The following is a 25,227-nucleotide window of genomic DNA, read 5'->3' as shown; positions in this document are numbered from 1 at the left end:
GAGATACCTTGCTTGAAACATTTGTCTCTCAGAAGTGAGAGAAGTCCACGTGCCCAAATCCTCATTAAATATAAGCTCGAATCTTAAAGTTAAGAAATGCAAAACAAACAAATAACCCAAACAGCCCCCCCCCCTTAAAAAAGCTTCTCAACTCTGAAGTATCACTAAGTTTTCAGTTGAAAACAAGCCTGAATATTAAATTTAAAACCCAGGCCTGTCAAATAGCACATCTCTACCAGATCCTAAACCAACAACCTAACTTACATCATAACCCACAAGAAATTTTCTAGTGAGTGATACACAAACAACTCAAAGGGGCTGGCCCATGCTGTCATCCATCCATACAAACTAGCTACAAGCCAGTAGTACCCTCAGGTACAAATGGACCTCTAGTGTTTGGTTTCCCATTAGTAAAACTCTCTTCTCCATTTTTTAAGCAGTTAAATACAAAGGTGTGTTCCTCAGAGCTCTGTCATAGAGAAGCGCTCAACAATACCAGACCTTATAGCCATCCACATCTCCTGTGTGCTCCCACACACAAATTTGACTATGGGAAGATCCTCCCTCCTGCACAGCCCTCTATCAGCAACGCATTGTAGCTGAGCTGCAACTCTCCATAATATACCCAGGAACCTAGGGAGGACAACCTCTGACAAACCTTGATCATTGTAGGAGATCCCCCTCTATGAAGTCAGAAAAGGATTTAGGAGGAAGCTCCAGAACCACTTCCATCCTCAGGCTAGAACTAGTTTGACCTCTGACAATCAAAGGGCAAGCAGAATTCAGTTGCTCCAGAAAAAAAAAAAAAAAAAAAAAAAAAAAAAAAAGAGCTGAATGCAATGAGGATTAGGCAGAGAAGAACTACACCTGTCCTGGAACATTTTGCCATTACTCTTTCACTGTTTTTAAACACAGTATGGGACCACATTTTCTCTTTCTAGTACACAAAGTGCATTTCAGATAAATCCTCTAAACCAGCATGAGTTTCATCTCAGTTGAGTCATCTTGGCTATACTGGTAATACTGGAACATCCAGCCTAAGGGGCTTTTGGAGTGGCTTAAAATCACACGTAGTCATAAATGAGGTCCACACAATCGCAAGTGGAACCTCCAGGATTTTGATCTGCTGAACTGACTTAACCCAGCATGTCCATTTTGAAAAGACTGGACAATGGAGGCACATGTGTGGTTTTTGTTTTTATAAGAAAACCCCAGGAACACAATTCTACATTTCTGTGTTTCGCCATTTGTATGCTTCATCCACTTCAGTATCCTTCCTCCTTTTAACTCAGGTTGGCTTTAATAGCCAATATGGTCTGACTTGTAAGGAATACAGTCTGACAAAAACCTCAGCATTTCCCCAAATTGCAATACCTGTACAAGTATTAATTATTCTGGAGTTTTTACTGGTCTGTATTTTCAGAACACTGTCTCAAATCCTCCACTAGATGGTAGCTGAATACTATGTTGATGGTGCAATATTATACAGTCTGTGATAGCCACAAGAGCCACACCTGATGACTCTGATTTTTCAGGATTAATCACAGTATCTTAGGTTAAATATAAGACATGCTCAGAGATGACACAGTCTTAAATATTTAAAGGTAAGAGATATCTTTAATTACATCATTCTGTTTTCAGTTCAGTTTTATGTTTGCCCACTATTGCAACCATGTTTGCCAGCCTTCAGGGTCAGGCATTTCTTTCAAATATCTATTTAACACATTTACTTCCCTCATTCTGTTGAAAGATCATGTTGTTGTTGTTTTTTCTGTAAGGCTCTTCATTAGATCCCTGAAAATATCAAAAAATTTCAAAGCAGATTGCTTCACATTAGGAAATCATTCAACTGAAGTACTAATGGCTTGTTTGTATTATTGGCCACTGAAAATAAATGCAGAAGCTCTTTCTATATGAGCATTTGAAAATGGCTTAAGCTATTATTGATTGTACTTATAGCCCATTCTCTAAGCTTCTGACCTCTGTCTACTCCAGTCTGGCTACACACTGGTTTAGCATCTGGGCAATAGTCCAGGTACTGATGAGCTACAAACTCCAACAGCAACAAGTATTTTCAATTGCACAAAGTTACTGTTCCCAAGCAACAATACTAGGTTTTTTTCCATCCTATATTTCATTTTCAAACCTGGAAGTACATAACAGCCAGAGAAATGAGAAAGTATTCCAAATTTAACCATGCAGTAGGCCACTTCACTAATTTTTAACAAATTAACTAAGACAGTTTTTGTAAATGAACTAAAAGACAACTTCTTTCCTTTGTCTACTTATTAGACAGATTGTTACTTGCCAAGTACTTCTACAGAAGCATGGTGAAAGCAGAAGAAAAAAGTCTGCACTGAAACACATTATTCATTATATTGTCCTGTTCTAATTAAGTGGTTTTGTACCCTTTATTTCTCCTGACAGCAAGGGAGATCATGTAATTAATCTCATAACTAGTCCATCACCTCAAATATTTCAAGGCTGCCTAGTAGACCCCATTTACAAAGCAGCCTCAGTTTGACTGTGCTTCTCCCAGTTTGAATGGACAAGCTTTCATCTATCTCCCCTAAAACCAGAAGAAACCTTCTCTCAAACCTTTTGCAGCAAGTTCCATGCAAAGTCTAAAGATGAAAGTCAAATGCACTTCTAAACCATGCAGGCCACAAGCATGGCAGATTAGCCCAGGAGAGGAGTTCCAGGGTTTGAGGAAGCCGAGGCACAGTGACTGCTGAGCTAGTTAGCCATGAAGAGTCAGCTGCATAAATTACAGATATTCAAGCCAGTAATTGAAGAAACATTCCAAACTCTTAAAAGGAATTTTCCAGCACAATTTTTAAAGTGCATCCAACACTTGAACAAATTATAATTTAAATGATGAAGTGATAATTGTACAAACAACACCTTGAACCTAATGGAGTAATTTTACCGTAAAGACAAGAGAGAACAAAGGGGTTTGGGTCCCAATTTACTTAGGATAGACTGATAAAAGTTGCAAGAAGCAGGAGACCAGCAGAAGAAGTCATATAAGCACATGAATCTGAGCATTCACAATTGCCCTAGCACAGCTCTTCTAGAACTCTTCATAGCTTTAGCCAGACTCCATTTCAAATGGCCATAAAATTACTTATATTACCCTGTGCATGCTTTCTCTAGATCTATCTTCATCCCAACTTCTCACAGGAATTTTTTCTAATCAATTGTATATTTTTTACAGTGAAAAATTTACACAAACTTGGAGATTTCTAAAGACTTCTTCCTATTTCTTCATTAAAGAAGTACACATTTATTCAAGTAGCATAGAAACATTTTCCCAGAGTCTTTTTTTATAAAGAGGTGAATTCACCCACATACAAGGTCCTCAGTCTAGCATTTATCATACCTAGCTAAAACATGGAATTGCTTTGGCACTAACAGTAACTAAAAAGATAAAAAAATACATGTTCAAACTAAATTGTCTAATATAGATAGCAAGCCTCTTCACCAACTAATCAAACAGCTAAACTGAAAGAGTTTTTCCTCATTACCACAGGTAACAAAGTAGAAGGTTTTGCAGAAGTGACCTCTAAAAATACAGGTCTATTGGAAAGCCAAATACAGTGTTTAAACATTCCAGGTACTTCAATGAATCATACAGGAGCACATTATTGATTTCATGCTATGACTACAGTACACAGTAAGATATTAGACCAACAACTGGTTTTGAGCAGGAAGACTCAACTTCCTATAGAAAATCCAGCAATCTTCAGTTTGAACCCTTGCATGGAAAGATTTTGTATCACAAACAGCCACATCTTCCCACAGCAAGAGGATATGCTCACTGTTTGCTTAGCACATCTAAAAAAGGTTTCCATGACATGAAATAAGAGCTGTCCTCTGCACCAGTGACAATGTTTACTCAGCACTGCACACTGATGACAAGGCCCATTGACATATTCTGGAGATTCACTTTCTGCCAAGCATTCAGCTAATGCTTTTACGTGTGTTACCTCCTAGTGACCAGAGTTTGATAGCCAGCAGCCAGATCCACTGGTCAAACATTTCCAGGCAGGAAGAAGAAACTAATTACTTTGCAGGTACACAAGATACTTAAATTTGGGGTGTACTTAATATATTACTTCCTTCTCCACTACTGTGCTCTGCATTTTCATGAAAACACAAAGGCAGTGTTAAATTTTCCAATGGCACATAAAGTATATGCTGTCATCCCTGTAGCTGTCAGATTTTATTTGAATGGCTAAACAAGACTTCCAATAGTCTCCATTTATATTATGCTTCTCTAAGGAGTTGTCTGTCTACCTCAGCAAAGTAATCTTAAAAGATTTTTTCATGAAATTCACGTCAAGTATGTATTTTTTAAGTTCCAAATAGCAATAGGAAAAGGTACCATTTCCTAATTATTTTTCATTAGTAAATGAAAGGATTAATTTAGCAGTATGCTCTTAAAGGAATGTCTATTTGCTATTTATTAACTCATAAGAATAAAAAAGCATATACTGATGAGTGTTCTCTCAAGCTATCTTTGTGCCTCCACCCTAATGTGCTGTTCTGCTGCTGTCAAATATGCCTGTGTTTCTGTACACTAAGGAGAAGGAACCATGACAATCTGTTCTCTCTTTAAAAACACAATCTGTGTTTGGCTGGCTGAAAGAAAAAACAAGAAGTGAATATGTTACAGAGCTTGAAAATTCCACTGAACTAAGTTTAAGAACTAAGCTTTTAGAATACTTGAGAGTGGTTGCTCTAAGATTTGTGTGCATGCTTTTTCAATATCAGTAAAAGATCTGCTGCACTGAACTGTTAAATGCCAAATTTCTGCCATTTGCCAGGTGAGGGAGAAAGAAATAGCAAGCCTAAAATATAAAATATGATAAAGATCCTGAGATTCTAAGCTTTTGTCTATTTGCCAAACAAAGATGCTACCTAATTGGTGACATTGTTTGCTATGCATGCACACACTTGGTCAGCTCACACTTCATCAATCATTCTCTTGAAGACTAGACAAAACCCCTCCACTTAATACATGTTATAAGTCTCACAAGAATCCCACTCTGACAAGAGAGAATAAAAGTTCTACACATTCCAGCAAGATAGGACAGACAGTAACAACAGCCTGACTCAGTACCTCAGGAATTAGAAACTGCAGGGCAAAACAAGGAGAAACACAGATGAAAAGCCAGTGCAGGTTTACTGCAGTCTAAAGCTTTACTTTTATAAGAGTATCTAATCACTTACTTTCAAATCAGAGCTTATCACTTGTTTCAAAGAAAGACTGACCTGGGGTTTTTGTTGCTTACCTAGACATTCCCATTTAAGAATTCTTGCTCTCCCTCTGTTTCAAAACTGCACCATGTCTGCTCAAAATTGCACCTACCTCTCACCAATCTGAAGTTTTTATTGTTTAAAACAAAAATTATCTCCCTTTTTGACATCACTTTCAGAGCACTGTATAAAAATAAACTTTAAATTTTTTAGCTAAATCTTGTCCTGGAGATCCTAAATTCATTCTGTTATCAGAAGCTTTCCTTACTCTACTGAAACACCTTACACCATTTCTTACTCATTTCTTGCAATAATCTTTTTTTCTCATTGTACATTTGGGTGTTTCCTGTAGCTTTTATCAGCTCCATGCACCCCCTTCATAATCCTATAGTATATGTGCTTTTCAAAAGCATATAATAAATTACATACAAGTACAGACTTCTTTCCATGGCTTTTTATGGACCCTTCAGCTATTTGCAATGTGGCTCCAAACTTGCCTTGTTTATTTAGTGACAGAGACTTTTACATCACCAAGTTTGTGAGTGTCAATGCCATTTAATGAGAAGTAATATCAGAAGAGAAAGAGCCATTATGGAAAATTGTAAAGTGAGATTGTTATAAGAATTTCTTCAGCAGGTAGACACTAAAAGCCCAACAATTTTTGAGTTTTTGAGTCTTCCATACTTCCTCTGAGAAAAAACAGCCTAAAACAAAAATTATTCAACAATTATTCTTAAATACAATAAATGCATAGATTAAATGCCAAGAAAAAAAAAAAAAAAGAAACACAACTCCACAGTGCTTTACAGTCCATGCACTATCAGAATTATGTATTCGCAACTTTGGCATCCAATCCAATACTTAGTAATGTTTTACTCAAAGCACAGATTTAAATACACACCAAAAACCAGTTTGCAGAATTAGAAACAATTCACCCACATCAACTAATTATTCTTCCAGGAGTCAGACCTTGAGGCAAGAGAATGCTATCAAGTGTAAAGACAAACATGTTCCTCCAGCTGTTTGACATACTTATTGGACATAATAAACTTGATATGCTGGAGGCTATAATTAATCTTTACTAAGTGAATTCTCCTCTCATGATGACTTGCCTACTGAGCTGTCTAATGACACTTAAGGCTTTGATAAGTAAATAAATTAGTTCATTATGGTCAGACAGTCTTCCCTCTTTTTTTGTGAACAAGATCACAGCTTTCTTTATCTTACTTGTCTCACTCAGTCATCACCAGATACAACACTCTGACCCTGAAGCTGAGAAAGGGACATTCCATTCAAAGCTCCCAACTCGAATTTCTGTAATACTTCCAGTGCCTTAATTTCTGCTTTAAGAAAAAAAAGAAAAAACAAAAAAAACAAAAAACCAAACTGGCAATCTATACTGGTTGGAGCTTAGTTTTAAAATTACACTGGAAAATATCAATATTATTTGTTTTTCTCATGGCTCAAAATAACATGCACAAAAGTAGAGCTGCAGTGCCCTCTTGTGAGCAGTCAAATCTCATTTTTGCAGATTGGAAGAACTTGCACAAGCTGTCTCTTCTGAAGGCATGGCACTGTACATATACACTTTATATATACACATACACACACCTGCTCCATCTAACTGTTCTGAAATTGATAAAAGAGGCTCATAGAAAAAAGCAAAAGACAAGTATTTTCCTTTTTATTAAGTTCAGTAGAATTTAGGTTATTTCTTTGTTCCTAACTTCCAAATAGGGGAAGCCAAAAATCAGTTTCTTCAGAGCCATAATCAAGAGGCACATTCTTATTAAGTGCTACTGGGGGAAAAAAAAACCCAAACCAAAAAAACCCAGAGAACTCAACAAAATTAAAAAACCACCAAACCAACAACATAAAAACATTAAAAGAAAACCACCAAAAAACAAAAAAACACCAAACCACAAAACCCCATGCATGTGCACACATCCACAATTCAAGTAGCCTTCCAACTTAGGCATTAAATAAGTCAACTGACAAAGACTGGAGGGAAGAGTAACTATTAGAGGAACTTTAAAACAAAAGGAAAACAGTGACTAGTAGGGAAAGCAAAAGCAATAAAGCAGCTAAGCAATCAAAACCAGTATAGCCAAAATGCAATCCTAATTTCTATGTGTCTGTGGGGAGCCATCAGATGATTGTGATAAAAGTCCGTACAGGTTTTTAATACCTAGTTAGGTAGAACAAATGTTTAAGATCTCATTTTTTTGACGAACAGAAGTTCACTAAGTCAGCAGCTAAGTCAAGTCTATTACTAAGGCCAATTTTAGTATCCCAAAGCATTAGAAAATATAAGATCAGTCACAAATAACTGAAGAGTTACTAAAGTTTAAAGCAGCAACAGAAAACTAAACAAGTAACACAGAAACAGTGCCTCACATTGATTCTGTTGCCCAGGAATCACATTAGAATTAATTTTCTAAAAAGTGGTGGTGTGTTATCTCCCAGGCAATGTTTTGTTAAGGTTCAAATTTCTCATTTCCTTTGCACAGATCTAGTTTACTGTATGCAGTAATCCTCAGTCATTGAGCAGACAACCACTAGATACACACTTAGGCTGCACATTACTGCTTCAGTGATGTTTCCACAGGCAACAATTATAAAGGCCTTTAAGTTTCATTTCACCATATTCTTCTAGTTTGTGACTTGTAAAGAACTTTTACAGAAGGGAAGCTGAACAAGAAATGCAAGTCAGAACATTTGCACCTCTTCAAAAGTTCATCTTACTGTATTAACTAATCACTTGTAAGCAGATGTTAAATATTTGACTTCAGCCCCGAGAGTCAAGGTCCAGAGGAACTTCATTTGTTTAGGCCCAGATTCAAAGAACTATTTCAACTGAATTTAGTCAGATATGTCCAAATTAGCACAGGACACCAACAAACAAAACCTCTCTCCTGTGGCTTCCTAAAATCCCTGGCAGACAGACACATCTCACACATCTCTGTTGTGCCTTCTCTCCCTCTTGGACAGCATTAGTCCTGCAGATGGGCAGAACAGCCACAGCCTGTTTGTGTGGCTCTTACAGTACTCAGGATTGCCCAAAGCACTTTAGATTCAGCACAAAAGACTGCTGAATCCTACAGAGTTCACCTCGAAGCAGTTCTCAGGAGAAGAGACTTTGGGGCACACGCACATAGAACTTCCTAGGTTCAGAAGTCTTACAATCAGTATCCCGCTGCAAACCCTGCACAGCAGTCCCACAGAGCCACTCTGGAGATGCACTGCATAGATCAGTGAGATTCCTGGTTTAGGGAAGAAGATGCAAATTAAAACATATGTGCTGCAGTAATCAAGTGCTCAGCTTCACCATTTACAGAACTCAGTAACATTAGCAGTTACCCTATTCTACCTCAGAAACTCACAAGACAACCTTTTTCACAAGCTGCATGGTACTGATCAAGTTTACAGCAACAATTTTCTTTTACACAAGTGCTGAACTACAATCTTTCATCTGCACGTATTCAGTTAAAAGCAAAGAGAAGAAAGTTCACTTTGGAAATGATTGGTATTGCTGACACCAAAAAAAGAATTTTTTTTTTCAAATTTGCCAGGTGAGTTTTAGTCTCAGTTAACAGTAGAGAATTATAAAAGAATTGAACTCATGAACTCATTTTCAGTTTCATGATTACTTAGCTATTACCTCAGTGGAAATTTGAGGTTTACTTATTGAAGCCAACACAGACAAGAGACTTCATCATGGGTTTGTAGTTTCACCACAAATTTTATAAAGCAACAAATTATAACCCATGTTTTTCCAAAGACTCAACTAGATGGCTGGACATATTACATTGTTCAGACTTATTAAAAAAAACTCTCCATATGTTCAAGATACCACAGGAGAGACCAGATTCCTAGAGTAGGTTCAGATATCAGAAAAAAGCTTGAGTAAAGCACATCCCTGCCAGGCTTGTCTAGATCTGAGTGGCAGCTTTGTCATCCAGCATGTCACCTAGTCTTACCCCCTATTCTTGTCACCTGCAAACCTCTCTAAGCAGCCAATAAAGCTGTTAAACAGAACTAGCCTCAGTATGGATCCCTGGGGTATTTTTTCTGTTACCAGCATTTGTACACAGTATTAAACACTCTCCCATGCCTATTCATCCGTTTTTCCATTTATCTGATTACTTACCCATTCAGAGCATGAAATCGTAACTTGGACAGATGAATACTGGACATGAGATGAAAAGCTTTACAAAAGCTGGGATAAGTGACATCCACTGCTGTCCTGTCATCCACAAAGGTAATTTTACCACAGAAGAACATTCCATATCCTGTAACTAGCTCTTTTATACAGAATAAAGGCATCTGGCATTTTACAGGCAGCTGAAAATTCAGCTTTAAAAGAAAATTAATGCTCCAGCAGCTTCAGAACAAACCCGTGCCACCGGGCAGGACCACAGGAGGGCAGCAGGACCTTTCTGCGCGGAGGAAAAACGGGTGGGTTGGGCGCACCGGGCACGGTCATTGCTCGGCCTCGCCGTCACACACAAGTACTGAACTAAAACATAACGTTTTAGGGATTTATTTCATATGCAGCTCACAACTGATATATGGATACCCGTTTTAAGTAAGACAGTATCTCCAGCTCAATTTTCACAGGTGCTTAAATGACTCTAATAACCAAGAGGAGTTCTACATTTTCCCTCAAATTTAAGGGATTCAATGTTGCCTAGTTTTACAGCTAGCTATGGACTGACTGAAAGCAGTCCCCAAGCTATAACCTCAAAAAGTTTAGTAGAGCTACAGGTACAAGCTCTCAAAGTCTATTGTTTATGGTTTACAATTACTCTCAACTATCTAAATAGTTTTTCCTTAAGGAGGATTCCCTCCCTACCGCAGTACAATAAGCAACTGACAAAGTAATAACTTACCTCTATTTTGTACATCCAGACTCCCTGGAGAGTTTCTAAACCTCCTCTTTGTCGCAGCATATGTCACAGTTGAGACAGTCACAATAAACAGAGTATCAGCAAACAATTCCAGAAAGCTTCAACCCATGCAGAAAAACATCACACCACTTAAGAAGGCTGTAAGCGTCTGCTCTTCTTGTTCTTTAGCCTGACCTTTTATACCCTCATGTTAATGCACCACACCTGTGTGCCCCTCATGTTAATGCACTGCACCTGTGTGCCCCTCACTGTTCATGCCCTGCCCCTGTGTGCCCTCTGCTCCCTTTGGTGGTTGCTCAGTGCCCCTGGGCACTCCATGGCTCATTGCTGTCAGTGCTGCTCACCTGCTGCTCACAGCTGCAGCTCATTGGGGATGAGGCTCAGCCCAGCCCCATCCCAATCACCACAAACTGTGCACCCTGCACTATTCAACTATTCTGAAGTGTTGCATGATCTAGTATTCGGAATTGGATAATACATTGATTTTCCTTACTCTTTGCCAAACTTTTACTTGAGGCTTTTGTATGCAAAAATCACATCATGACAAGCCAGCGTCCACAATGGAGACAGAGGAGTCCTGCATCTTTATTCAGCTAAAGGGAGAGAGTCTACTGGGGCACACACCTGCACGGTTTTCTCTCTCGAGGTTTTAGAGGGTGCACCCTCCTTTTATCCTAAACTCCTGGCCACATGGTGCTCTCTTCCTTTTCCCATTGGCTGAGGCACTTGGAAGCTGTACAGCCTTCCCAAACCACCTACCCCATATTTCCCCATCAAGCTTGTCATTTTACCCTGAAGTTTAGAAGTTGAGGCTTGTGCAGACCCAGCTTGTTTCAGGAGCCAGGCTGGCCGGGTTCTGCAATGAACCTGCTGCTTGAAGTTAGCAGAGACTTAGTGAACAGATGTGAACACCCATACCTGCACCCATTGAACTGCTTGTAAAGACATCAGCAGATTTTCCCTCTCACAAACTGTAGAAACAGCAAAAAAGCACATTTCCACAGCTATAATTGATGTCTTTCTCTCCTGAAAACTTCCCCATACTAAAACCACTCTATAAAATCTGCAGTGAGGCCTCAGTGCTGCCTTATAGAGACCAGCGAGAATCAGGTGACGTGAGCTCCACGTGGTCATCAAAGCCTTCAGCTGGGCTTAATTAGCTATTTTCTTCCTAACACAAGAGTCTAGAGGAGGTCCTGTATCTCCCTTCTTCTTTGAATGTGATCTTTACAGACTGCACTTTAAACCCCAACTCACAAATCTCAGAGTGCCTAGATACACAAACTGACCTCAGCCTCACGAATTTTAGCACTCCTAGCAGTGCTAAAATTGGGAGGAGTTACCCTAAAATTGCCAGGAGTTACCCTAAAGTTTCTTAATGAAAAACATGGTGTGGTAGAAAAATAACATTCCAGTAAGCTCAGTTTTAAAATGTTCTCCTTTCATGCCTACTATTTCATGACAGATTTCTGTACTATCATTAGGGTTTCATTAATTAACAATGTACTTGTGGCTATCATTGTGGTAAGCAGACACAGATGTAGGTGTTTGAGGAAATAGCAATGAAAATAGCTTCAGAAACCAGCATTTTGATGCCTTAACTGCAGGTTTACTCAATTTACATCACTAGTATCCAGCTGCCAGGTAAACTTTTAGGACATAGTAAAAGTAGAACATTCTAGCTGCTTTCCATTTTATAAAGCAGATTATTTGTATATTTAATTAGCATCCAGATCTTTATTTGTAGTTGTTTATCACATTTGGAAAGGTTTATATGCAGAATTCCAGCTTCTCCTTCTGATCCATATATCCTTGGATGCAATTGTTCTCAAGCACTGTGAAAAAATTAAATTTTGTCCTAATCTAAAAAGATTTATAATGATACCCTGGTTTACATCTGCCTCTGCTAGGACATGAGAGAAACCATCTGCTTCTGGGTACTTCCTTTGCATCTGCAGTGTTTCAGATGTGCAGGTGCACAGCATAGCTGCTCCCTGCAGGAGTTCCAGTGTTCATTCCAGCTCACACAAACCCACAAACTGCCACATGACAGTGCAACGAAACAAGAAGAGCTCCCTATTTGAACCTTATGGGAACATGTGACTTTGAATGTATTCACAGGCAAAACGATGTGAGCAGAGCCCCTCACATTGCAGCATTGTTAACAGCTCCAGAAGCTACCTGGAGAAAGTGTTCTGTTCCCTGTTCATGCTGCAGGTTGCAGAGGCACACACTGAGCAGCTGAACATCTCAGCAAGGGCTTGTTTTGTGTGGCACTGCAGGTCTTCAGCTGCATCCCAGACCCCAATCAGGCTTTCGGAGCACATCAGCAAAGACAGGGAGAGCTGCTCCAACACAGCAATCTGTGCACTCACTGCTCTCTGCTTTCCCAAGGCACACAGGGTGCCTACTGGAGAAGGATCAAAGCAGTCACTGTGGCAACAGCAGAGTCTCAGCAGCACAGTCAGTTAAATGAGAACTTGATTGCTCTCTCCAGCTACCTGTAGGTTGTAGCCAGGTGGGGGGAGGTTTCTTCTCCTCAGTAACAAGGGATAGGACAAGAGGAAATGGCCTCAAGTTGTTCCAGAGAAGGTTTAGATCAGAGATTGGGAACAGTTTGTTAACTGAGAGTGTTGTAAAGGATTGGAACAGACTGCCCAGTGAAGTGATGGAGTCACCATTCCTGGAGAGATTTAAGGGATACAGATGTGGCACTGAGGAACATGGGCTGGTGGTGGGCTTGGCAGTGCTGGGGCAACAGTTGGATTCAATGACCACAGAGGTCATTTCTTACCTAAATGATTCAATGGGTCACTTGAGCCCTGACCTCAACACCTCTGCAACGACTTCCATGGATAACCAAAGTACAGGAAAGTACAGCAATTGGTTTCCTCTGTTAGAGTTTTTCTTGCAAAATTTTATTCCATGCTTACAGAAGGATAAAGGATGAGTGTCCTTGTTTTGAGTACAGAGGACCTCTCCCTCTAGAGGCAACAATGAGTTACAAGACACGTGGTAAATCCAAGGGCAGAATAAATCACTATAGTTCTGTGGGAACTAAGAAAATTAAAAAATGCATGTGCTCTGAATCTGTGGTACATGAAACATCTGAAGAAATGTATTAAAAAAATAAAGAGTGGAGGGCAAAGTATTCTTTCACTCTTACCAAACCCAACATGTCAAAAGAGTGACCAATACACTGTGACCAAGACAATATAATTACCTTGTGAAGCAGTGCTGCTGAGAAAATAAAGATACCATAAATGTATAAAACCTGCTAAAATTATGATTGCTTGAAACAATAGGATTTCAGGGTGGTGATGTAAAATATCAGAAGTTTTGATGGAAATAAAAACTAACACTGTGTAAAAGCTATCTCCGAAAGTGATGTGACACAGACATGTTTAAGAAAATGAGGCCTAAAACAAAAACAACTATTTAATTCTGTATATTTATTTATGTAACATCTTTGCTTTCTAAATTCTAAAAGGATTCATCTAAACATTAAGTGCTCGTGAGTTTCAATGTCCTTTTGAGCAGCAGAATAACCAGTCACATGATCCTATTTTTGGTCATTCATGTGATTTATGATTCCAAGCTTGTGCTCTCAGCGTATGACACTGCCATTCACACTCTCCAGAGCTGAGAGCCCTTCACAGTGTTTCACTGCTGCTGATAGCTTTATTAAGGAAGTACTACCACTGGCTGGCTAATTCTAATAAAAAGGTGAAGGCCAACTTTTTTCCATTGAAGTATGTACTTATCTCTTTATGGAGGCTAGAGGAGCAGAGAAATGAAAGTTTTGATTTAGAACCCATTAGGATTAAAAAACCCAACCAAACAAAAGCACAACAGCTATATTTATTTTTAAAAATTTTTTTAATTGCTAATGAGAAAAGGGGAAATTAGAAAGAAAAAGTCTATGGGGCTGGCTAAAGAAGAGAGCAAACACAGAAAGTTTAGTGTAAATATTAACAATAGTCTTCTGAATAGTCTGAGAGAAAGATTGAAGTTTTTGTGATTAAGGAATTGAGAGACAGGGAGAAAGATTGTAAAGCTAAAACATTGAAGTAGCTTGCTTAAAGGCTTGTCTTCTAAACTAATGCTGAGTAAGACCCTACCTTATGCTTGCAGCTACTGAATCCCAGTAGGGAAACTATTTAGAAATTCTGTAATTAATGAATTATAATATATAACTAAGCATATAAGATACACAATAAATCTGATACTTAAAATCATCACAAAATGTGCCTTAAATAATATCTTAACCATAGAAGCAACAGGTTGGAGAACATCAGAAGTATATCCCTCATTCCCTGCCAGCAAAGACTGGAAAACTCAGGGTGAGATTTCTGATTGCCCCTGTGCCTGTAGTCCTCACAGGCACAATATCCAAGTGTATGTAATTCTGACTGGGAATTTTCTTGTATTCCTGGAATTCTTAATTTAGTCTTTAGGTCAACTCAGAAGAGTTATGTAACTGTTCAACTAAAGTGGTTTTTTTTTTTTTTTTTTTCTCTACTTATTTGCCACAGTAGATAAAGCTGTAGGCAAGACCCAAAAAGATTTCTCACTTCAGCTGTGCTAGAAACTCTCTCCTCAAGCTTTTTGCTCTGCTGTCCTGCCACACGGAAACTAGTCCTGTAACAGCTTTGTAGCTTGACACTTCAAAAAAAAAAGAAAAGTTATTTCAGATAACACTGAAGGGTCTCTGGCAATGGGTACCTCTAAACTTTGATTTTGAAATCAATACCTGTGTTTTAATGTACTTCATCTTAATAAGCTTGAAAAAATATTATGTAAAAGAAAAGGCTTACAATTAACTTTGTTGGAATGTATGTGCCCGGTTAGTGTGTTCAAGAAATGTATTCCAAAGTGGCTTGATGCGTGTACCTGAGGCTACACTCGTCCTGCCTGGCATGCACCTTTGCCTTTACCAGGTGGGAATTCCCTTTGCTCTCCCTGCAAGCCCTTGGCTTTCAATGGAAGACCTGGTGATGCCACCGCTGCGTCAGACGAACTGAACTGCCAGCCCACGGGCTCTGCCTGGAGAGAGAGAGAGAGGGAGGGAGGGAGAGAGAGCCTCGGTTGGCGAGCACCATCCCCAGCGCCGGTGTCAAACGCGTCCCCGTGGTTTCCCGGAGCCAAGGCGGCATTCCCGCTGCCGGCCGCGCTCCCACGGAGGCACGGCCGGGGCGCCCAGGGCGGCTGCGTGAGCGCCTCGCCAAAACGCGCCGGAGCGCCAAGTTTCCCTTTCCCAGGGAAAATCCCCGCTCCCCCCGCCCCCGCCGCCGCCCGGGGCCTGCCCCGCATCCCGGCCCGGCCTCCGCCGGAGCCTCCGGAGTAACCGCGCCCGGGATTGGCTTCTCCCGGCGCAGGGGCCATATTGGATGTGCCCAGCCCGCCGCACGCCCCGCTCCGCCGGCTCCGCGCCGCCCGCGCCCGCCCCGCCAGGGCTGCCCCTCCCGCGGGGGCTGCGGCGGGAGGGCGAAGGTGTCTCGGGAAGGAAACTCGCACGCTCCCGGGTCCCCTCTCCGCCCCCCGCGCATCCCCGCCCCGCGCACGCCCCTTCCCGCGCCCCGTCCCCGCTCCGCCCGCCTCTTCCTCCCCTCACGCCGCTCCCTCCCTCCCGAGCCGCCGTGTCAGCGCGCGGCGGCGGCCCCCGCGCGGGCGGCCAATCAGCGCGGGGGTGACAAATATGCAAATGCGCCCCCCAGCCCGTCCCCGCGGGTTCGCTGGGGCCGCTGGGGTCGCGGCGCGGAGCGAGTGAAACTTCGCCCCCCGCCCTGCGCCCCCCCCGCGCGGGGCCCCTCCCGCGCAGCGCCCGCGGGGAGGAGCGGGGAGAGGCGCGGGGACAGCGCCGAGCGCCGCCCGCACCGCCCGCCGGCCTGCGACACCGCACGGTGAGTGAGTGCCGCCCTCGCCCGCCGGCTCCCGGGGGGGACACGGGGGAATCCCCGCGGGGGAGGGGAAGCCGTCGCGCCCGCCCGCGGCCGCCCCCGGCGCGGAGCTGTCACAGGCGTGGGGCATCGCCGCCTCCTGCCGGGCAGCGGCGGCGGCTCCGTAATGGCGAACCGGGCGGTGAGTACGTGCGGAGGGACGGGCAGGCCACGCTCCAGGTGCCGGAGACACCGGGCGGCCCCGCCGGCCCTGCCCGCCCCTGCTGCCGCCGGGGTCGGCGCGACGCGGCCTGCTCGGCACCCGGGCTCTCCTGCCGCCGCCCCCGCCCGCTTCCGCCCCTCGCCGCCACCGCCGGGCGCGGAGCTCCGCGCCGGCCCCTCGCACCTCGCCGGCGGAGGTGGGAGGAGGAGGAGGAAGGGGGGCGGCGGCCGGGCGAGGCTTTTCCCGGGGGCGGCGCGGGTGGAGCGGGCAGGATGGAGACGGCGGGGGCGCCCAGGGATGCGGGCCCCGCCACCCGCGGCCCCGCTACGGCGCCCAGGGGTGGCCGGGGGTGAGGGTGAAGTTTGAGGGGAGGAATTGGGGCCTTCCCGGGGTCTCAGGGTGGGGGAGAGCCTGGACGTCCTGCTCTCTTACAGGTAAGAAGATGGCAGGGCGAAGGGAAGAGGGCTGGTCTCCTTAGAGAAGTCAGAGGAAAAGGCTGCATGTCCCTCTCCCCCACCGAGGAGGTGGCAGTGGGAGAAAAGGGTTGGGTGGATGAAGGTAGAGAAGGTAAAAATATCCTCGGCCACCTTGTGTCGTTTAGGAAGGGAGTGCAAGGCAGGGAAGGAATGCAGAGCCTCCCAGGCAGAACAGTGGGCATGGCAGACCTGGCTTCTTACCGCACAAGAGAATAGAGGTGGGTAGAGGGAGGAATTAAAATAATTTCCCAGGGCAAGAGAAGCAGTAAGAAAAAGAGGAGCTGAGTTTGGCAGCCCCTTGGCGTGGATTGACCACGGGGAGCAGGGGAAAGGAAGGTGACAGGGGAGGGCTGGCAGTGGGTGAGGTGTGTCTGGGAGAGATGGAGATGGGCATGCCGTCTGCTGTCCTTCTGGGCTGCAAGATTTCTGGGCTGAGGAGAGCTGGTGGTGCATGGCCACAGGTTCCCACTGCATGGGTGGAGACTTAAAAAGGGATTTGGCTGTCAAAGTGCAGGGTTAGAATTTATAGACTGGTGATTTCCAGGAAGGGGCTGCAAGCTGACCTCCTCCAGGGATGACAAGGAGAGGATTTCGAGGCCAGCTCAGTGCTGTTGGTACATGGCACTGGGTGGATAGGTGGCATGCATCTTTATTCCAGTGAAGTGGAGAGATTGTCACATTTCCCACTGAGGCTTAACATACTGAAAGGTTAAAACCTCTTCATTTCTTCTTTGCACACAAGTTTTTTGTGAACAGGGATAAAAATCATCTGGAACGGATTCTGAATTCTCTCATTTTGGCTGGATAGCTTTGACAACAAACTTGATGCACACACTTTCAGTTTGTAGGAGATGGTTTGCTCTTCTCACTGTTGTATCATAAGTGCCTTGAATCTTTAGCAGCTGAGAACTTCCTTCAGTTATGAAAGCCATTTAACTTCATCAGTGGGAGAAAATACAGCTCTGTCTCCCCTCCATTATGTAGAAGAGAGCAGGACCCTTCAGTGTTACAATCCCTGCTCATGGGGGACAAAGTAACCATTTGTCTGACTAGATAGGTTTCTAGTTCTCTTGTGTATTTTTTGGGACTTTTAAGAAGTAGCCTTAAAAAGTAACTCTCCTCTCTCAGGAGAACTAGGCTCCTCCTGAAAGCTCACTGCAACTGTTTTTAAACCTGGATCATTCGACGCCATCAAGTTCCCAGTTGGCAGGTGTGAGGTAAAAATAATTATTCCACCTTGTTTTACGTGTAATCATTTGTGTGCAGTTATACATGTGTTTATAATTCAAGGCATAATATGAATGTATTTTATAAAATATTAAAATATATTAATATATTTTGCTCATTTTTGAGCAAAATCTGAATTTTTATCCTATCTCTGAATTTTAGTTTGTTGTTGCACAGATCAACTTTTTGTTATTTCACAAAGTAATTTTTTTAAAATCAACAATTATTCCTATCTTAGACTTTGTGAACTGTTAAAGAAAGAGTAGAAATTAATAGCTTTTTGGTTTACTGGTTTCTAGACAGCCTCAACACCTTACACCTGTAATTAATAATGACTTTTTCATTCTTCCCACATCTGTCAGATGAGGCTTCCAATGTGCCATGGACTTCAATGCCCAGATTGTGTAAACCAAAGAGCAAAATTTAATAAACATGTTTGTGAATGTTAACCAATTCAGGGATCAGTGTGCCAGGCCCTTTGCCCATAACTCACAGGCTCATGGAGAAGTTGGTGGGAAGCAAGGTAGGATGTGAACTTCAGTTATCAGCAGCTCTGTGGTTAAGGGCCATTGTGGACTCTCTTGCCTTAAAGTAAATGTGAAGGAGCTTTTTTCTTTTCCTGGTAGTGAGTAAGCTGCATCAATTTCCTTTGCATTTATAAGATGACAAGGACTGGCACCTAAGGAGTTACAGTTCATCTGTGCTGGTTTACTTTGTGCTAACTTGCTTATTTGTATTTAACCAAATTGTTCTGTTTATACAACTTTATGCTGCTTTTCATGGTGAAGCCATACTAATTCATGCCACTCAGAGTAAGGTTATCATTTTTACTGTAAAAAGAAGTGGAATTTGAAGTTGAAGAGTTCTTCAGGAATTTTGAGGAGTCTCAGCACATTCTCATTTCTCATGAGCTGCTTATGCTAAATGCTCCTGAAGATTTGTCCAAGAATTCAGTTATGCTAAAATGATGATGAAAGTGGAGTGTGGTTTTTAAAAAGTATTCTTAGTGGTGTTATCTAAAAGATGTATGACATGAACCACTACTGAGAGACTATAGAGACCCTAAACCAGACAATTTTAATTTGTTTGCTTTTATGAGTGAGAAAAGTTAATGATGCAGGCAGATTAAACCCAAAAGATTGACCTGCTGCTTTAAAATTGCCTTATTTTGAAACCTGTGAAGTAAGTAAGTGCATATTTGTTCTCATTTGGTTTATAGGTTAGTTTTAAGGGGTTTTTTAATGTATCTTACAATAAAAATATTCCCTATATTTATGGTCTGTGTATACCTTCAGACACTTTAAAAGTACGGGTAAGCTGGACAATTACATGTTTTATAGGTTCAGATTCCTTACAGTGCATTTTTTTTCTTCTGTATCAGTCTTGTAGAAGGAAGTGCCCAAAGAGCATTTCTTTGATAATTTTCATGCAATTTAGGACGGACTCAAATGGCATATCCTATTCAGCACTGAATAGGATGAATAGGAATTCATTCTCTTTGTTTCCACCATTATAGATGTACTGAATTCTCAGAAATGCTTGGTACTTGTGTTTATAAATCATCCAGCTGAAACATTGCTGTGTTTAACTGAAGTCTGGTAGCCCATCACACCCAGTTTCTTTCCTAACCCTAATTTTGTCAATACTTTATATTCTTCCATCCACCTGTCTAAGAGTTGTCTATTTAATGGCCTTGGCTCTATCAATCCATGGAGCTGTGAGCTGAATGAAGACTTTGAAATCTCACACTTACTTGGGCTCCCATTCTAGTTCCCAGTGCTCTTCCTGCAGTCAGAAGTGGAGCCTCAGGAAGGTGGAGTATCCAAGTACATGGGAATGGGTGATGGAGAAACCAGCTGTGTATGTAGTCAAACCTTCAAGAATTGATAGTTAACATGATTATATTGTTGAAGTATTCTCTTTCTCCTTCAGCAAAAGAAATTGTCTTGATAAGAAGTGATTATTTTGCTGGTGAAACAGTAACTGAAAAGTATTTGCAGCTTTTGCTTTGGCTGAAGGAGCAGCAAGATTCCCATATTTAATCTGACCAGATCGTAAATGTGAGAGTCAGCTGAATGCACAACTTTCTTATTTACATAAGTTACAGTTTTTAAGCAGTATTTTTTCCTACAAGTGTTACAGGAGAAAAGCATAATGTGGTTTACAATGACTATGTTTTTAAGTAACTGCAGTGTTGAAAACTTGCAGATCAATTCTAAAATTTTTTAACAGTGTGGGTAATGAAGATTTGTCTTGACTTCAGAAACACGAGGACCTTAGGAGTACTTTTAAAATGTATATGTAACAGAATTCAGATGTATGCTCTTGGAGTGAGTTCTAGTGAGGAAGTAAAAGGCTACTTTTGGAAGCACCTTGGATCCAAGTTCCACTTGCAGTGCTGACTCTACATTACATTCACTTTCTAAGCTGCAAGAAAAATGTTACAAGGTAGGAAGCATTTTTTTAAAAGTCAGAATTCAGCAGAAATTCTGGTAAGATATGGCATCTGTCAGTGAGCAGATGTGTTGAAATGTTCAACTTCATTCATGCAGATTATCCAGGTGCTGCCAAATATTAATGTCTTTAGGCTGGCAGTGTACGTGCATCTTTCTCTTTGTAAGTGATATATTTTTGTTTTAATCTTAAATCAAGAATTAGAATTTGCAAGAAGATGGAAAAATGTTCCCATCCTTTTTCTGGAGACAAATAGTAATTTTGACTTTGTTCTTTATCTGAGTCATATTAGAAAATGTAACTCTGGTTACCAAATTGTTTCCGTCTGCAGTGTTTTCTTGGGCACTTTCCTTGTACTGCATAAGCAGTATTGAAAGGTTTGTTCACTCTTTTATACTGGTCGCTAAAATTCAGGAATTCCTCCAAAATCTGTTCTGTAAATGGCTTTTGAAGAGAAATGGTTTGATTACATTTGATACTTAACACCCTAGTGAAGAAACTTTTAAGCTTCAGAGAGACTTCATTTGTGTAGTGCCATGAATATCTGATATGCCATGCCCATCTGATATTCCATATGCTATCAGAAATCTGACACTTCAATACAATAAATTTGTGTTTTCAATTACCCTGTAGTAAAGCTACTGTAGTTATGGCTTCCACCTACATGAAAGACTTGAAATTGTGCTTTTTTTTCCCCCAGTGCAGATTTCTGTCCATGTCAAGCCTTCACAGTTGTCTGTACTCATCAGTCAGGATCCATAGGCATCTGTAAAACAGGCACAATCCTTTGCATTGTTCTAGTTGGTACTTCCAGGTTATAAACTTGCAGTAGTTCACAAAGATACTTATCAGGATAGTACATGAGAATTATTGGAAGATATTGTTTATCAGATTGTGAATTGAAAGAGGGCTGTGCTCTGAAGTCTTCTGTCTCTTATGTTTTGTAATGAAATCTTGGTTTAGGCCACATGTGAAAATAAAAAGGTTTTTTTCTGCTTTTTAATGCAAATGTTTCTCTAAATCTTAAAATGGCCTATATGTTCCTGAGGAAAAATACTGGAATTCAGAAACATATTTTGTAGGTCTAATTTGAGATGTAACACTGAAATTGATAACAAAACAATAGAAAGCCCATAATGTTTACATCTGAAATCTCAGCAGCACCAGAAGATTTTTTTTAAACTTACAAGGAAGTTTGTGTAACTCTTGCTAGTGATCAGAAGCAAACTGCAAACTATAAATACATTACACTGAGTATGTTACTCCCTTTTGACAACTAAACTTCCAACAGAGACTGTCCAAAGACATTTGTATTTTGTACAGATACACTTAAAGGAAAAAAAGTTGGGTGTAGTGGAGTTCAAACCTGAAGAACAAAACATGGGACGTTTTTGTTATCAGTATTAGAAAGAAAGTGATTAGAAGGAAATCATTCAAGTCCTGAAATTTATGAAAATCTCCACAGGTACACTTTAGAGAAACAAAATTGCAATATTGTGTGAGCAGTACTGGTTACTAATATGGATTCCTTCAGTAGTCTGGTGGCCAAACACATGAACTTCTTAAGAGCTCTTTTCACTAAAATAAACTGACTTGGGGATCAACTTCTTCTTTACGATAAGATATTCCAAACTCCTGGTATCTTTCTAGATTTCTGTCAATAGCAGCTGATTAACATGTTGACATTTTCTGTATTTTTATTGTCCCTTTATTGCAATTAATGTCCACAAGATATAAATGACAAAATAGAAGGTATATATACACTTCTGCCGTTTTCATGCAAAGCCTAATGGGTTTGTTAAACAAGAGGAAGGGTTAAAACTAAATTGGGAGGCTATATGCTGAAGCAGCAGATGCACACCTACATGTTTTGTTCTGCAGGTGTGCTTTGAGGGCAATAACCTTTGGCAGAAAGGTGAAGAAGGTAGTTGAAAATAATAATGTCTTCAGCTGGTGCTGTTAAATTTTCTAACGTTATTTGCCAAGACTGAAGAGATAAAAGCACACAAGGATGTTGTGCAAAACTAAACTGTTTTATTAAAATTTACATGATGTTTTAAAATATAGAAATTTGTGTAGCTATTCTCAACTAATTGAAGTGAGTTGTTTGTTTTCTGTTAGAAAATAAGTATAAAAATTTGTGGTTTAGTGTTCAAAATAAGAATCACAGACTCACAGGATGGGTCAAGGGACCAAAGTGGGTCACGGGGTCCAGTGTCCCTGCTCAAGCAGAATTCCCCAGAGCACAGGCACAGGCCTGTGTCCAGACAGTTCTGGAGTGTTCCCTGTGAGGGAGGCTCCACAGGCTCTGGCCGGGCTGTTCAGTGCTCGGGCCCTGCACAGCAGAGAACTCCTTGCCCATGTCCAGGTGCAGCTCCCTGGGCATCATTCCTGCCCCTTCCTCTGGCCCATTGCTGGGCACCAGGAGCAGAGCCTGGTCCATCCTCTGGCACCTCCTGTAGGTATTTAGAGAAAAAGCCAAAATACTGTTGTTTGCTTTTTTTTTTTTTTTAGTAACAGTAATGCTTAAAATTTAGTAAGATTAATTTTTTTAACATATCACATGTAACAGATACATATATATGTATATTTAAAAGTTTCACATGCAATAAAGCTTATGTGAGAATATGGGGAGATAGATCCCATTTTGGACCTTATAAAAACTGTATATTCCTTTTGTGTGGATTTCTCTTTGGCACGTCATATAATCATTAGTGAATCTTCTGTTGTCAGAAGTATTTTTTGTATTTCACATTTAGAATAATGTATTGCAGACCTGGTGAATGTACATCTACTTACATATGTTTTTTTTCTTGTAGGATTTTTCAAACTTTTAAGTATTCCAAAATTGTCTCCATATTGGAAGCTGTTCAAGCAAGTGGACACTGTTCTAAAGAGTAAGGAACACCTTTTTTTCTCTTTATTTTGAGGATTCAAGAACAATCCATTTGAGGAAGGATACACAGCTGTTTTAGCCAAGAACTTAAGATAGCATTTGTCTTATATGGTAGCTACAGGTGAATTAGGTTTCTTTTTTACTGTTGAACTCTTACAGGTAGAATGAATTACTTGATTGCAAGTTTTCAATTTTTCTTTTTTCAAATATTATATTTTTGAATGCCTCTATTCAGTTTGTGTATATAGATATTGTAAAATCTTTATGCTTTAACTTTATTTAGCCAACAAAGAACTTCTAAATAAGCAGAGATTGAGAACAAAAGAAAAAAATAGATTAAAATGTTGCAGAGGACCTGACAGTTAAATAGTTTCAAACTCCTAATTTCTGAATGTGAAGAGGACTTGTGCATGACAGGAGCTCTGTTTGTATGATGGGATTTCCAGTATAGAAAAAGGGAACATCTGGAGTAAGTTTTCTGTCTGTTTTGATACAAAATTAATATCAGTTCATATAAATGGTAAACAAATATAAAGGTATTTTAGCAACTTTCCCCTAGGTATATGTTTGGTATGTGCTTATTTCATGAATTTTAGAAAAATACCTCTCTGCATGAAGTGTCCCTATTATGGCAGAGCAGAGTCATTTTATTTAGCAACCTTGGAAAAAGTCTTGGGAAGTTACTGAATAATAGAAGGAGGATAAATGTAGCAATTTATCTACCAAATTGGTACCAGATAATTTTTTTTCTGGAACATTGCAGGATTTGGTAGCTGCTATAACCAATTTATGTCTTCCTGTAATATACGTTACAGCATTGTTTCAAATATGTAGGGAAAGGAAATAATTGTGTTAAAATCTGCTTCTCAATGCAGTATTATATGCTATGTTATCTTTTAACAAAGTTTAAAGTTTGATCTGCAGTAATAGTTCTGCAAAAATGTTAAAGACTTCGGCATCACAAAACTGTATTTAGGAAGAGAGGAATCATTGTTTTGGAATTGGAGGATGTTTGATGCCTTGGACACAATAATCATATTTTTGGAATGGAAAAACACACTGGTGTAGAATATCAGTTCATATACAAACTTTGTCTCTCAAAGTTAGAGGGTAGTTTTGTGTGCTTTGAGGCTTTTACACAGTGGCCCTAGAAGCCCCACATACATATTTTCCCTTAAACTTTGTAATGTTTTGAAGCCTCTTTCAGATTAAAACAGAACCTCTTGAAATTGAGCTCCTCTCCCTTCTGCCAAGGCAAGGAACAGGATAAAACTGTCATGCAGGTATTGTCTCCCCAAAAGGCACTGTCAGTTCCCACTGAAGTCCACTGTCAGAGTGGAACAGCTCACTGCTGTTAAAAGACATGTACAGGGCTTCTCAGACTGACAGGTTTAAAACATAACCTCACAACTTTTCTTTTTGCTGTTGCTGGTTTGGAGTCCTTACATCTTCTCTTAAAGTTAGCCTAAACTTTTTGGTATTGTGGCACAAACTACCCTTCATCCTAAGGGGTTTGTAGACATGGGTTATTTTTAGTAGTCCTACAAAATGAACATGTACCTATTCACCAGACACTTAAAAAAATCATAGCTACTAGTGATTGTGTATAAATTCTGGTGTTCTTGGCTTTAATGTATCTAGTGAGTTTTGGAGTTTGGAGAATGTACTTGAATGTACATTCCTGAAGTTGGTTATTGTGTGACTTGTTTGACATGCTTCATTTTCAGGTCTCTGATGATGAGGTATCCATCTGGATTTAAAACACAGTTCTAAGTTTTTCAATTCTTCATTCAAGAGATGTGTTCTATATTCATGGGTAAGAATATTTTTTATTTTGACTTGGTCCATTTTCTTAATTATCTTGTAATATATTTTTAATTTAGAAGATTTCAGCAACTTA

General features: G+C 40.7%; 1 protein-coding gene across 1 annotated transcript in view; it reads left to right on the top strand.

The window, feature by feature from the left end:
• The first annotated feature begins 15,810 nt into the window (after positions 1 to 15,810).
• Positions 15,811 to 25,227, top strand: part of CHD9 (chromodomain helicase DNA binding protein 9) — an 86,439-nt gene continuing 77,022 nt past the window's right edge. The window contains 3 exon segments of the mRNA XM_030956294.1: positions 15,811 to 16,075; positions 23,251 to 23,328; positions 25,055 to 25,143. The gene's annotated coding sequence lies outside the window, so the exon portion shown is untranslated.

This window comes from Camarhynchus parvulus, chromosome 11 (genome assembly GCF_901933205.1).
Source record: "Camarhynchus parvulus chromosome 11, STF_HiC, whole genome shotgun sequence".
NCBI classification, from domain to species: Eukaryota; Metazoa; Chordata; class Aves; order Passeriformes; family Thraupidae; genus Camarhynchus; species Camarhynchus parvulus.
The sequence above is the reverse complement of the archived record's forward strand: the minus strand, read 5'-3'. Positions and strand labels throughout refer to the sequence as shown.